Here is a 13,649-nt window from a genome sequence, read left to right as displayed (position 1 = left end):
AGGTCTTTTCATCATGAATGCCTGAAAGTCCTCTCTTTTATTGAAGTCCCATTTTCCCCCCGAAAGATTATACTTAGTTTTGTTGGGTAGATGATTCTTGGTTTTAGTCCCAATTCCTTTGCCCTCTGGAATATCATATTCCATGCCCTCTTATCCTTTAATGTAGAAGCAACTAAATCTTATGCTATCCTGACTGTGGCTCCACGGTACATGAATTGTTTCTTTCTGGCTGCTTGCAATATTTTCTCCTTGACCTGGGAGCTCTGGCATTTGGCTATAATATTCCTGAGTGTTTTCATTTTGGTATCTCTTTCAGGAGGTGGTTGGTGGATTCTTTTAATTTCTATTTTACCTTCTGCTTCTAGAATACCAGGGCAATTTTCCCTGACAATCTCTTTGAAGATGAATTCTAAGCTCTTGTTTTCTTTTCTTTCTCTTTTTTTGTGGGGCAATGAGGATTAAGTGACTTGCCCAGGGTCACACAGCTAGTAAGTGTCAAGTTTCTGAGGCCAACTTTGAACTCAGATCCTTCTGAATCCAGGGCTAGTACTTTATCCACTGCACTACCTAGCTGCCCTCCCAAGCTCTTGTTTTGATCATGGTTTTCAGTTAGTTCAATAATTTTCAAATGATCTCTCCTGGATCAATTTTCCAGGTCAGCTGTTTTTCCAAGAAGATATTTCACATTGCCCTCTATTTTTTTTATTCATTTGCATTTGCTTTATTGTGTCTTAGTTTCTCATAAAGTCACTAGCTTCCATTTGTTCAATCCTAATTCTTAGGCAATTATTTTATTCAGAAAGCTTTTCCATTTGGTATTTCAAGCTGTTGACTTTTTTTTCATGACTTTCCTGCATCACTCTCATTTCTCTTTCCATTTTTTCCTCTACCTCTCTTACTTTATCTTCAAAGTCCTTTTTGAGTGCTTCTATGGCTGGAGACCATTTCATATTTTTCTTGGAGGCTTTGGATGTACAGCCCTGATGTTGTTATCCTCTTCTGAGGGTGCACCTGGATGTTCCTTGTCACTAAAGAAACTTTCTATGGTCTACATCTTTCTCTGTATATTCATTTTGCCTGCCTATTTCTTGATTTTTAACTCCTTAACGTGGGGCACTGCTTCCAGGATGCACTATCTCCAGCTTCAGAGTGTCCAAGGTAGTACAATTTAAGGAGTGGCAGGTTCTTCACAAGCCTGGCCTGTGTTTTGCTCTGTAAATAACTCCAAGCCTACTTGCTATTCAAATAGGCAACACAATTTTGTTTGCTGTGGTTGATAGCTCCTAGAGAGCCTGTGCCTCTCCCTCACCTGGGCCCACCATGCAAGACTTCTTCCTGGTTTCCAGCTAGGGTAGAATAACTGAATTCTGCCTCAGCTCCAGCAGAGACCCCTGTATTCTTTCCCCAGCAAACCACTCAGCCCTTTCACCAGACTGAGCTTAGTTCCAGAAATTGCTAGAGTTGTAGCTGATTCAAAGGCTTTGGGGGTAAATTTCTTTCTTTCCTTTTTTTTTTTCGCAACAAACATTTATTTTATTTTTTTCCAGTTACATGTAAGGGTAGTTTTCAACATTCATTTTCTTAAGATTTAGAGTTCCAAATTTTTCTCCCTCCCTCCATCCTGTTCCTCCCCTGTCCACAAGATCTCAATCAGGTTATATATGTATAATCCACAAGTATTCTTTTTATCAGTTCTTTCTGTGGGGTTGCATAGTAAGCTTCCTCATTAGTTCCTTGGGATTGTCTTGTATCATTGCATTGCTGAGAGTAGTTAAATCATTCACAATTGCTCATTGAACAATACTGCTGTCACTATGTACAATGTCCTCCCAGCTCTGCTCACCTCACTATACATCGATGTTCATTAGTCTTTCCAGGTTTTTCGGGGATTATCCTGTTTTGTCATTTCCTATAGCCCAAGACCATTCCACTACAATCATATAGCATAGATTTTTCCATCATTCCTCAATTGATGGCCATTCCCTTGATTCTCAATTCTTAGCCTTCACCAAGAATTGCTATAAATATTTTTTATACAATTTTCCCCCCTTTTCTCTTTTTCGTGATTACTATTGTTAACTGTTTCCCTTCCATCCTATTCCCTTCCCCATGATATTTATTCTATTATCCTTCTTCTTTCATCCTATCACTCTTCAAAAGGGATTTGCTTCTGTCTGTCCCCTTCCCCACTCTGCCCTTCCTTCTTTTGCTCCTCTCTCTTTATCCCCTTCCCCTCCTATTTTCCTGCAGGGTTAGAGAGATTACTCCACCCAATTGAGTGCATATGTTATTACCTCCTTGAGCCAATTCTAATGAGATTGAGGTCTTTGAGTCAATTCTGATGACTGTTAGGCTCATTTACTGCCCAGATTAAATAGATTGCTCCACCCAGTTGGGTGTGTGTGTTAGTCCCTTCTTGAGGCAGCTTTGATGAGTTTATGGTCTTTGAGCCTCTTCTGATAATTGTAAAATTCATTTACTGCCCTGCTCCTCTCCCATCTCTCCCCCCACTCCATAAGCCTTTTCCTGATGTAGGATTTCACCTCTGAACTCCCCCCTCCCCCAGTGCATTCCCTTCACCCCTCAATTTAACCCTAAAGATGTCATCACCTAGCTAGGTGACACAGTGGACAAAGCATCACCCCTGGACCCAGGGGGATCCCAGCCAAAACCCGGCCTCAGACACAAGACAGTTGCCCACTGTACAACTCCAGGTAAGTTGGGGGTAAATTTCTCTGCTGTGGCCTGCCTGGGGCTGGATCTGTGTTGGCGCAACCACGGGGTTGGGCTCCACTCCCACCCCAGCACAGCAGCCCCCTCTTGACAACCTTCTAAGCTGTCTTTGGTTGGAAAATTATCTCAGCCCATCCTTTTGTGGGTTTTGCTGCTCCAGGAATTGTCTTATGGCATTATTTGGAGTTTTTTGAAGTGATTGTGTCAGGAGCTCTGAGAGCTTAGTACCTTTCCTCTGCCATCTTGGCCCAGTCTTCAATTTAAAATTCTCTGCACCAGAAAAGGGCAGTCATAAATATTTTTTGTACATGTAGGTCCTTTAACTTTTTATTTTTTTATCTCTTTTTTGGATAGCAACCCAGGATTGGTATTACTAGGTCAAAGAGTATATATCATCATCACTCCTTATATCACAATATGATTCCATTATTAATTTTATAACATGACTTGGTCAGCCATTCCCCAATTGATAGGCATCCCCTGAATTTCCAATTCTTTGCTACTACAAAATGAGGTGCTATAAATATTTTTGTATAAATAGGTTCTTTTCCTTTTTTTTAAAAAAAACCTTTTTGGGATATAAACCATAGTATTGCTATTTCTGGGACAAAGTATATATACAGTTTGATAATCTTTTGGGCATAGTTCCAAATTGGTTTCCAGAATAATTGAATCAGTTCACAACTCTACTAACAGTGTATTAGTGTCCCAATTCTCCCCCATTCCCTCCAACATTTGTCATTTTCCTTTTCTGTCATATTAGTCAATGTGATAGGTGTGATGTGGTACCTCAGAGCTGGTTTTTTTGTTTGTTTGTTTGTTTTTGTTTGTGAGGCAATTGGGGTTAAGTGACTTGCCCAGGGTCACACAGTTAGTACGTGTCAAGTGTCTATGGCTGCATTTGAACTCAGGTCCTCCTGAATCCAGGGCCAATGCTTTATCTACTGCGCCACCTAGCTGCGCCCTCAGAGCTATATTAATTTGAATTTTTCTAATCAGTAGTGATTTAGAACATTTTTTTTTCTTGACTATAGATAGTTCTAATTAGGAAACGATTTGTATTCTTATAAATTTGACTCAGCTTTTTATATACTTGAGAAATGCCTTTATCAGAGATACTTGCTGTAAAAAAATTTTTCCCCAGCTTTCTGCTCTTCTACTTCTTCTTCTTCTTCTTCTTCTTCTTCTTCTTCTTCTTCTTCTTCTTCTTCTTCTTCTTCTTCTTCTTCTTCTTCATCTCCTTCTCCTTCTCCTTCTCCTCCTTCTCCTCCTTCTCCTCCTTCTCCTCCATCTCCTCCATCTCCTCCTTCTCCTTCTCCTTCTCCTTCTCCTTCTCCTCCTTCTCCTCCTTCTCCTTCTCCTTCTCCTTCTCCTTCTCCTTCTCCTTCTCCTTCTCCTTCTCCTTCTCCTTCTCCTTCTCCTTCTCCTTCTCCTTCTTCTTCTTCTTCTTCTTCTTCTTCTTCTTCTTCTTCTTCTTCTTCTTCTTCTTCTTCTCCTCCTTCTTCTTCTCCTTCTCCTCCTCCTCCTCCTCCTTCTTCTTCTTCTTTCTTTTTACAATTAATTAATTTAAGTTTTCAACCTTTGTTTAGATAAGATTTCCAATTTCAAATTTTTCTCTCTCCCTCCCCCCCCGCCGACAGCAGGTAATCTGATATATAACATTAAACATATTTCTGCATTAGTCATGTTATACAAGAAGATACAGAGCAAGAAGGAAAAACCTCAAAAAAGAAAAACAACAGCACCAAAAACAAAATAGTATGGTCCAATCAGCATCCATATTCCACAGTTGCTTTTTTTTCTGGATTTGGAGAGCCTTTTCCATCATGAGCCTTTTGGAACTTTCTTGTACCGTTGGATCGGTGAGAAGAATCTAGTCTATCACAGTTGCTCAACACACAATGTTGATGATACTGTGCACAATGTTTTCCTGGTTCTGCTCATCTCACTCATCATCAACCCATGCAAGACCCTCCGGGTTTCTCTGAACTACTCCTGCTCATTGTTTCTTATGGCACAATAATATTCCATTACATTCATATACCACAACTTGTCCAGCCATTCCCCAATTGATGGGCATCCTCTCAACTTCCAATTCCTTGCCACCACAAAAAGAGCATCTGCTTTTCTTCTAATCTTCATTGCATTGATTATGTTTATACAAAACATTTTTAATTTAATATAATAAAAATTATTCATTTTACATCTGGTAATGTTCTCTCTTGTTTGGTTTTAAATTCTTCCCTTATATGTTGATCTGATGTGTAAATTATTCCATGTTCCCCTTATGGTATCACTCTTTATGTCTAAATCATGTACCTACTTTGACCTTATGTGTGGCATATGGTGTAAGATGTTGGTTTATTATATTATGTTTTCAAAAATAAAAGAAGGTAAGAACATTTTGGTTACTGGAGTAGCCTTCAATTTGGGTGGTATTTTTTCAAGTTTGAACCTACAAGAGATTTCTATATTCAATTCAATGTTCAGATTCACTAAAACTTCCTACATTAATTCACTTATAACATATTCCTGTATCCTTTATTTTATCTTTACCCTGATTCTCTCCCCCTACAACCTTCCCTATCAAATGTTTTTATTTCCTTTTGTTTGGTTTGGTTTTCCAGAGACCCCTGTGGAATTACTGAATCTACAAACCATTTCTCTGACACATAATAGTGACATCATCCTTGGAGAACAATATCTACAGAGAGGTAAGGGACCTAAAACTAGAAATTAGATGTAAGCCAGGGGGAGAAGGAATTAACTTATCTATCCTCCTAGGCTTTTCCTTTGTGGTTCCCTAAGTATCTTTGGATTTTGACATATAATTTGTTGTATCTGTCTTTCTGTCTTGATATTGACTTTCTTAGGGATTGGTGATAATTTTTCACTGGGTGAATTGTTTATAGCAGCTCAACTAAAACTCAGTTGCTTTATTTCCTTAAGAAAGGGGAGAGAGAGAAAAAGAGAGAGAGAGAGAGGGAAAGAGAGGGAGAGAGAGGGAGAGGGAGAGAGAAGGAGAGAGAGAGAGAGAGAGAGAGAGAGAGAGAGAGAGAGAGAGAGAGAGAGAGAGAGAGAGAGAGAGAGAGAGAGAATAGAGATCAGAAATGATATTAGGAGGAATTTGGGTCAGCTAACTGTTTACATTTGCTTAATCTGATAACCAACAAGCTTGAGTAGGTTAGCAATCAAAATATTGGCAGGTATCTGGTGAATGATAATGTGGTTGTTTTTAATGATGAAACCATTCATGCTGTAGGTATGTATATTGTGTGTGTGTGTGTGTGTGTGTGTGTGTGTGTATTTAAAGAGGATCAAGGTGGAGAAAAAATGGTTGTCCCCCTTTAAGAAAGAGGTTGATCCATGTTTTGTTTTTAGTCAATGCTTATTTTCTCTCATCCCCTACCAATTTATAAGGAAAGGAAAAAAAAAACAAACAAAAAGCTTTGTAACAAATTTGCATAGTTAAGTAAAGCAAATTCCTACATTAGCCTTTTCCAAAATGTATGTCTCAGTCTGCATATTTTAGTTCATTAACTATCAAGATGTGAGTGGCATATACACCTCATATATCTCATGTCATCGTTGTTCCTCTGTAATGATGTTGGTCATTGTATTGATCAGAGTTCTTTAGTCTTTCAAGATGTTTTGTCTTTACAGTGTTATTATTGTATAAATTACTTTTCTGGTTCTACTCACTGCATTTTACCTCAGTTCATTTAAGTCCTTTCACATATGTTTTTTTGAACCCATCCCTGTTATCATTTCTTAGCATACAGTAGTATTCCATTACATTCATATACTGTCTTTGTTTAGCTATTTTCCAATTAATAGGCACCCTCTTAGTTTCCAGTTTTTTGCTACTATGAACTTGAAGTATTTTTTGTTCATATGGGTCTTTTTTCTACCCTGAAGCTTTCTGACTTCTCTGGGGTTCTTTCAAATACATTAATATACTATAAAATATATTGGAATAAAGACTCCTGTGGAAAATATTTCTAATGACATGTAGTCTGTGCTTAATGTGCACTGTTTGAAACCCAGTTAATATGAAGTTGTGATGGTGGGTGGGGCAGCATAGGAGAATATGAATTAACTCAATCAAACTTCCCTTTTCCAACTTAAGGTTTCTGACACCTTTAATCTCTCCATTTAGTTAACCACTTAGTGTTTTATCTTCTTGGCTTGGTTAATGCTGCCCAGGATGGATAATTACCTGAAGCAGTGTAGGAGCCAAGAATAAAATCCAAGTGAAGCATACAACGCCCTCGCTTTTCCTCGTGATAGCTCTTGCTGCCATCTAAGCAATGTGGGAAAACTATCACTGACCTATGACTGACTGTAGGTTAGTGTCATCTCTACTAAATATTTGTCTTCTTATGTCATGGAGCCTGAGTGAAGTGACTTCCCTAAGCAGACTGCCAATTCTGAATATTATATGTAATAGCACATTATGCCACTTAATCTGAACATTGGAGGTTTAGTAATGATCTCTTGAGTAATGAAGGGATTAAGCAACAACAAACCAAAGTGCTATAGGGTTGTTAACTGAAGGAATTCTCAGGCTTTGGGTTTTCTTGCAGATTTCTACAAGTAGTCACAAACCATCAGTTTTCATCTTAAGAGTTGTGCATTTTGGGGGGCAGCTAGGTGGCGCAGTGGATAAAGCACCAGCCCTGGATTCAAGAGGACCTGAGTTCAAATCCAGCATCAAACACTTGACACATACTGGCTGTGTGACCCTGGGCAAGTCACTTAATCTTCATTGCCCCACTCCTCCCCCCCCCCAAAAAAAAGAGTTGTGCATTCTTGTTTAGTTGTTTCAGTTGTGTCCAACTCTCCATGACCCCACTTGGGGTTTTCTTGGCAGAGTTCTGGAGTGGTTTATCATTTCCTTTTCTAGCTCATTTTTCAGATGAAGAAACTGAGGCAAACAGGGTTAAGTGATTTGTTCAGGGTCCCACAGCTGATAAGTGTCTGAGGCCATATCTGAACTCAGGAAGATGAGTATTCCTGACTCCATACCCGGAACTCTATCCACTGTATCACCTATCTGCCCTTTTGTGCATTGTAGACATTTAATAAATTGAATTGAAGATGAAAAATTATTGGGTAAAGAGAATTTCCAAAATAGGCATTTTGGAGAATAAACTTACTAGTATGAGGTACCATTTACAGTTCTCATTTCTATAGCACTTTGTTTCTTTTGGGTGGATTGTTATACTGATCCCTTCGGAGCTGTAGTTCTTACTGAAGAGATCCTATAGTTCATGTAATCAGCAAAATTTTAGCTGCCAAAAGTGGCATCTGGAAAACCTCAACATATGTAGGGAGTCCTTCCATTTGGACCTTGCTCTGTATGGCCTCTATGATAATGCTAAAAGTATATGTCAGTTTTATACCTTACCTCATATTGTTACCAGAGGATCATTGAATGGAGTTATCTCTATCTTATAGGAGATATATAAGATATATATATATATATATATATATATATTTTATTTGCGGGGCAATGAGGGTTAAGTGACTTGCCCAGGGTCACACAGCTAGTAAGTGTCAAGTGTCTGAGGCTGGATTTGAACTCAGGTCCTCCTGAATCCAAGGCCAGTGCTTTATCCACTGCGCCACCTAGCTGCCCGATATATAAGATTTTAATGTAGGTATGATAGGCAACTTTTTAGGGAAAAGCATTTAAGGTTGAATTTTCACATATGAAGTAGATAAACACAGTAGGATCTTATGTTCTCAGCACCTTTTAGTCGTAATTTAAATTGACTGTTGGTTCTAACTGTGCTAGTAGTTATAAGGTTTCTTTGTCATGTGTCAGCTTCTGTTTTTTTCTCTGTAAAATGGCCTCATTCGCTATGGTTATTAGAGTACAGGTGACTTAGCTGGGGACATTATTCATTTTTATCTTGAGTGATTTGGATGGCTTTGGTTTCTAGCAGTAGGTTCCTAAATATTTCTACCACTCTCAAATGGCCTGGATTCTTAGCTACAAATTGGTAAAACATAAGTTCTTTGTGTTAGTTAGTTTTTTGAGCCTAGGTTTTCCCATCTCAAATAGACTGGGAGTGCAGCAGTCACTCATGGGACTGATCCCACTGCTATTTGGTACAGAATCTTTAGTCCACTCTTTCCAGGCTGGACCAGTTCATCTTTTTCTTTTTTTTTTTTTTTTTTTGGTGGGGCAATGAGGGTTAAGTGACTTGCCTAGGGTCACATAGCTAGTAAGTGTTGAGTGTCTGAGGCCAGAATTGAACTCAGGTCCTCTTGAATCTAGGACTGGTGCTTTATTCACTGTGCCACCTAGCTGTCCCCCAGTTCACCCCTTCTTAAGCAGCCTGGACCCCTAGCCTCTGGGACTCACCATATTTGTACCAGAGTTAGTACAGATACACAAAAAGCCTTGGTCCTAATGCAGCTCAAAACCTTGGAGCACAAATATGCCAACAGTCTCAACCTCCCCAGTAGCAGGGATTATAGATGTGGGTAACACCACGCCTGGCTACTTTGTTGTTATAGTGCAATAGTAAATCATTAAGGTTTCTAGTCTTAGAGATCTGGACATTTTTTTCTCCAAATGATCAATGATCCATAAAGAAACATACATGACAGAATGAAGTCAATGTATATTCAGCTTTGATTTTTCCTGTTTTCTCCTCCAAGAGGAATGTTCTTGACTTTGGGAAGAATACAACAAAAATGATCGACAGAGTTAAAACCCAGTACTAACACCCCTTTGCCCCGCCCAACAAATTTCACACTAAAAGTTTGGACTCCCAGAATATGACTGACTCTCTGGTTCTAGGAATTCCGTGGGTCCACAATCTAAAAACTAGTTCACAAGCCCTTACCAATGTGGTTGGTTACCTTTCAATAGTGAGGTTGATATAATTGGTCCAAAGCAAAGTTATTTATTGAGAGAGTATAGTGATGGAGTATCATCCCCCAAAACTTAGGGTACAATGGAAAGAGCACTGAGCTTAGAGGCAGTAAGACCTGAGTTCAAATCTGGCCTCAGACACTTACTAGCTGTGTGATCCTGGGCAAGTCACTTAACCTTTGTTTGACTCAGTTTCTTTAACTGCAAAATGTAGATAATAACAGCACCCAATTTGAAGGATTGTTGTGAGGTCAAATGAGATATTTGTAAAGTACTTAGCACAATGCGTGGCAACTAGTAGGTAATATATAAAGTGTTTATTACTTCCCCTTCCCTTTCCTCTCCCACAAGTATACAGAGCATCATTGAGGAAGTGTTTATAAGTAGAGACATGCAGGAACAAGTAGGGAACATATGTAGCCAGCTTGCCAGTTAACCTGGATCTTATATCCTCTACCATATGATGCTCTACTGAATGCTGATGGGTGCTTGCCAATTGGTGCTGCCATTGTTGATGGAGGTGGAGAAAAGAAAATTCCTTCCTCTTTGGTTACTGCCTGCTTAAAGTATCCTTGATAGTTGAATAGCTCAGTTCTCTGTGCAGCTTTATTGCTAGCATGGTTGACTCCTCCACTTTTAAATGTACCGGGAAAGTCTCATTCCTGACACATGTCAGTAAGTAGGTAGAGAAAAGGACTCTGGGGCAATCTGTTATGTGGTAAAATATGAAAGTTTTTAACAGTCGGTTAGGATAACTGAAAGACGCCAGTTTTTCAAGGACCACCCTTTTGGGGAGGAGATGAACAGTCTGCCTGCTGCGCATGTCAGACTGCCTGCCGGGTAGTCCGCCTGCTGCGCATGTCAGACTGCCTGCCAGGTACAGTGCGCCTGCTGCGCATGTCAGACTGCCTGCCGGGTTTTTTGGGACTTCCGGGGTGGAGAGAAGGGGAGTAGCCTTTTTTTTGCCGGCTTGGCGGGACGCCGGGCGGCGCGGCACAGACGGTCTGACTCACTCCAAAGGTGGCCTAAATCGGTTTGGTGAGTTTTTATAAGGAATATAGACTAAGCCTAGATTTAAGACGATTTGTACTGTATTTCTGTTTTCCTATCCTTCTAATCAACAACACCTTATATACAATAAAGGCTCTATCTAGAAAACCAGAAGCTTCTTCCATTTACTAGTCTGGGAGATGAGTTAAGGGAAGGGTTAAGTAGGGGAGATTTATGATCTAATATCCAATTTTAAATCTCACAGTTTGGCGACCCCGAAGGGACCTTAAGGACCCTCCCACCCTCCCTAGTTTGGCCATAAGCCGGCTAATTCGGTGGATTTTCCAAATACCCCCCCCCCCCCCCCCCCCCCGCGGACTTTCCCTTTGTCTAATCTCCCTTAAAGACTTTAAGCCTCTAAAAGTCTTGCTTTAAACAGAAAAGCCAGCCCAGTTTAAAGGGCAAGATGCTAGAATATTCTACCATCCCTTTGATTTTTCTCATCGGAATGTATTGGGACAGCATAACATCCCGACTTAGAGGAATAGTTTACTCAATGGTCCTTCATAACATTATTGGTTTTTTCCTCATTCAGGCAGCAAAAGGTTTTTTGTATAATAGTATACGTGAGAATCTTTGGGAAAATACGTTTAATATAAGTAGAAATTTTATGCCTGCAATTGAAATACCTTTTAATACCACATCCATAGTTCATACGACTAAGGATTTTATTTTTTTTGTTGTTTTTTTTTTGTTTTTGTTATTATCATTGTTTTTGTTATTATCATTGTTATGATGTGGGGGAAACTCTCACATATGGAGAGAGACCTCAAAATGGCTGTTTCTACTAGAGATGATCCAAGTTCAGAATCAGATCAGCAGAAACTACTCCCTCTGCAGGAAGCTATAGAACATAGTAAGAAGGGAGTGCCAATTCAAGTCAGAAAATATAGCCCCTTTAGACCAAGTGACTTGAGCGCATGGAAATCAATCATCCCTAGTTTTGAGAAAAATCCAAACACTGTAATTTCACAGTTAAGGACTATATTTAATGCATATCAACCCAGTTGGGCTGATGTTACTTGCCTTTTGGAAACTTTACTGTCCCCAACTGAGATTACAGATATTATCTCAGCAGGAAATGCCCTTGTTGCGAAAGGTAAGGCCGATGTGGAATGGCCTCTAAAGGATCCAGAGTGGAATTATAATGATGATAGGGATTTCCAAAGATTAAAAGATGCTAGAGAAACACTTCTGAAGGGAATGGAATCTTGCTCTAGAAAACCGGAAAACTGGCAGAAATTTTTAAGCCTACCTCAGGAGGCTAATGAAAGACCAAACAGATTTTATGATAGACTTTGTGAGGCCGCTAGACAGTACACCAGATTGGATCCAGTAGATTTAAGAGATTCCTGTATCATTCTCAACACATTTGTTTATAATTCACTGCCAGAAATACGCAGATACTTTCTGAAACAATGTCCAGACTGGAGAAATCTCTCAGTAGATAGAATTAAGGAACTTGCAAATTATGTCTTTGACTCACGTGAGGAAGATCCAGATCACCCTAAACAGAGCATTCTGGCACCAGCGATTCCTAGTCAGCCATGTGGACACCGGAACAAGGACACTAAGGTGTGTTGTTACTGTCGTAAGGAGGGGCATGAATTGAGAGAATGTAGGACTTGGAGAAGAAATTCTAATTCTAATTACAGGCGAAATCAAAATAGAAATAGATCTTTTTGGAGGAATACAGAAAGGCAGTACCAGAATAATGGTAACCAAGACCCCCCTCAGAAGAGGACACAGGAATGATGGTGTCTTGGGGAGGAATGGAACATAGATAATGAAAGCCATATATTCCCAGATCCGGATTTTTTGAATGCACTTGTGCCAGTCCATTCACCTCCCCAGAGTAATGAACCACATGTCACCTTAAAAGTGGGGGAGACTTATTATGATTGTCTGCTAGACACAGGAGCCTCTAAATCAGTATTAGTAAGCAAACCAGATGCTGGGTGTAGACCTGTAGGATTTTTGAATGTAGTGGGAGTCTCAGGAAAGAGCCAGAGAGTGGCAAAATTGAATCCTCGCATGGTATCTATGGGGCCCTTAACAGTGGAACATTCATTTTTACTCATGCCTGATGCCCCTGTAAATTTATTAGGTCGTGATCTCCTTTGCAAGCTTAGAGCAACCATATCTTGTGCTCCAGATGGGGCTGTCTCCTTACAATTGCCAGAGGATACTGTTCATTTATTACCAATTTTACTTACAGAAGCTCAAGGAACAGCAGGGGAGGTATCCAAAATCCCCTCTGACATTCCTGAGTCTTTATGGGCCTCATCCCCTAATGAGGTGGGGCTCCTTAAGTCTGCCATGCCTGTTACCTTTAAAGTTAAGGGGGGACCACCCCCCTCCATTCCACAGTATCCATTGTCTAGGGAAGCAATAGAAGGGATCACCCCTATAATTGAGGCTTTGAAAAGCCAGGGTATTATTATTCCATGTCATCACTCTCCATGCAATACTCCCATTTTGCCAGTTAAAAAACCCAAGCCTGGGCCAGATGGTAAACCTGTTTATCGTTTTGTGCAAGATCTTAGAGCGATTAATAATTATGTTATTCCTAGACATTCCATAGTTCCAAACCCGGCTACGATAATTTCATCGATTCCCTATGAATCTACATGTTTCACAGTGGTAGACCTTTGCTCTGCCTTTTTCTCCATACCAGTACATGAGGACTTCCAATATTTATTTGCTTTTACCTGGAAAAATAGACAGTGGACCTGGACTAGACTCCCACAGGGATTTGTAGACAGTCCCACATTATTTTCCCAAATTTTACAGCAGGATCTGGCCTCTATTACCTTTAAGGGCTCCATACTAGTACAGTATGTTGATGACTTACTTTTGGCCTCTCCTAATGCTGAAATTTGTCAGGAAGATAGCCGTCACTTACTGCTGGAGCTGCACAAGAGAGGACACAAGGTTTCCAAGACAAAGGTACAATGGTGTTTGCCCCAGGTAGAAT

The 13,649-nt window shown here is 39.9% G+C and overlaps 1 protein-coding gene across 3 annotated transcripts in view; it reads left to right on the top strand.

Annotated features, from left to right (window-relative positions):
• Positions 1–13,649, top strand: part of LYPD6B (LY6/PLAUR domain containing 6B) — a 244,652-nt gene that overhangs the window by 46,316 nt on the left and 184,687 nt on the right. For all 3 annotated transcript variants that reach the window (XM_043995441.1, XM_043995440.1, XM_043995442.1), the window contains one exon: positions 5,361–5,447. The gene's annotated coding sequence lies outside the window, so the exon portion shown is untranslated. The remainder of the gene's footprint in view (positions 1–5,360; positions 5,448–13,649) is intronic.

Source organism: Dromiciops gliroides, chromosome 3, assembly GCF_019393635.1.
Source record: "Dromiciops gliroides isolate mDroGli1 chromosome 3, mDroGli1.pri, whole genome shotgun sequence".
NCBI classification, from domain to species: Eukaryota; Metazoa; Chordata; class Mammalia; order Microbiotheria; family Microbiotheriidae; genus Dromiciops; species Dromiciops gliroides.
This window is presented reverse-complemented; position numbering and strand designations above follow the sequence as displayed.